Source organism: Lissotriton vulgaris, chromosome 7 (genome assembly GCF_964263255.1).
Source record: "Lissotriton vulgaris chromosome 7, aLisVul1.2, whole genome shotgun sequence".
Classification (NCBI taxonomy): domain Eukaryota; kingdom Metazoa; phylum Chordata; class Amphibia; order Caudata; family Salamandridae; genus Lissotriton; species Lissotriton vulgaris.
In genome coordinates, this window is record NC_141695.1 from 1,120,460,516 (window position 1) to 1,120,462,363 (window position 1,848).

Below are 1,848 nucleotides of genomic sequence, written 5' to 3' on the forward strand. Positions count from 1 at the left end.
CAATTAGTGTGACTCTGCTTTTAACACTTACTTTTTTGATAACACATCTGCCCAACTTTGTGTACTGTGCAGTGCGGCTCAACTCAGATTTAACATATTACAGTATCAAAAATTCGAGTGAACAATTTCCACCAGTCGAGTTTTGGATTTGAAAGAGGCCAGAAGACAAGAGAAAACAATGCTTATCCCCGAAATATGAATATTCTGCTTAAATGTCAGACCACATTCTGAAACATGTGAAATAGGTTGATGACTGATGTGCTGTGGTTAAATGCATGCTGTAATGACATATTTGCGTAAAGTAATGTGCACACCACCACCACTCGGAAACATGTTTGCATTTTTATATATCTGTTACTTTTCTACAAAACATTAGAAAAATATAGTAACGCCATGTTCCTGAGGTTGTACAATATACAGACACTAGGTAACCTTTTTCAGCAGAAGGCTGGCCTACACAAGATGTTCACAGCACTCAAGAAAGATGACAAAATCACAAAAGAAAAAAAAGGGAGAAATGCGAAGTTAGCCTTTTTTTAAAAGTGTTATTTCAAGTACAACAAAGATATAGAATTCCAATATTTCTAACAAGTAGTGTTTTTATCGTACAGGCTCATTTTCAGCCTCCTGGAGCGATCCTGGAGAAGTGTGGCTCAATGTGGAAAAGTGTGGCTCAATAATTAGAGCGGCAGACCCTCATGCAGAGGTCTAACCAGGGACCAGGGTTCAATTCCCCGCCTTGGCGGGTCTTGGGCTCAAAAATTCCACTGACCTGATAATTCTCGCCTCGGTGCCTATTCCAATCATGGAGTCCCACTCTGCAACTCTGGGCCATAGCTTGCTTAATCTCCACAACGGCCCCCACAACGCTAAGGATGCCTGGCCTCCACCTTGGGGGTGCCCAGGAGTGGACACCTCACAGGGAAAGCCTGGACGGGTTCCACAGCGGTATTCGTACAAGCACCTTGAGACCCTTGTGGGTGAGTAGTGCGCTATACAAGTATCAATTTACATTTACATTTACATTCTTTGAACATTTGATGGCACGGACCCAAAAGCTAAGATCTTTATATAACATTTAACATGTTTTTGGGACTGAGGATTTCAATCCAGTAACCGTCAGGATCCTGTAGAAAAGCAAGTCCTTCCATTTTACCATCAACTGGTTGCTTCACAGATGTTACTCCCAGACCTTCAAATCTTTTACAAGCAGTGTAGACATCTTGAAATGCAATGCCAATGTGCCCAAATCCTCGAGGTTCAGAGCTTCCGTTATGATAACTCTTCTCTTCACTTCCCCAATTATGAGTCAGTTCTATTGTGGCCTTCCTGGAAAAAGTCCATGCTGTTCGTTCTTTTGTATCGCTGGGGATATCCTTTTTGTGCCCATAACCCATGAAATAAAGTGAAAATTTCATAGATGAAAAATCACATTTCTGCAAGAGTGTCATTCCAAAAACTTTGGTGTAAAATTCTAATGACTTCTTAGGATCTTTTATCCTAAGCATAGTTTGCTCCATCAAGTAATCCTTAGTGCTGGGGTCCCAGTCGGTGCATGCGCCGGCCACGTCCTCTTTGGACAGGCCATGCAATTCCGGCGCCAGGACTTCGGACATGATGCTGCTGTGGCGGCGGGTTTCTTACGAAGAGAGGAGACCTGACCCTGGGACTGAACTAAGCGATACCAAAGGGGATGATGGACAGAGCGTTTGAGCAAATCAAACACTCACCCCCAGTCAAGTGATCTGGGTTTAATCCATCAACATTCTTTAGCTCACTCCACCACCCCAGTTCAGATATGGCCATATGCAAATCAGTCTGACCCTGTGCCTCATGGGAAGAGTCCAG

The 1,848-nt window shown here is 43.3% G+C and overlaps 1 pseudogene; it reads right to left on the bottom strand.

The window, feature by feature from the left end:
• Positions 1 to 1,067: 1,067 nt before the first annotated feature.
• LOC147703014 (lactoylglutathione lyase pseudogene) lies at positions 1,068 to 1,616 on the bottom strand (annotated as a pseudogene).
• Between the last annotated feature and the right edge of the window lie 232 nt (positions 1,617 to 1,848).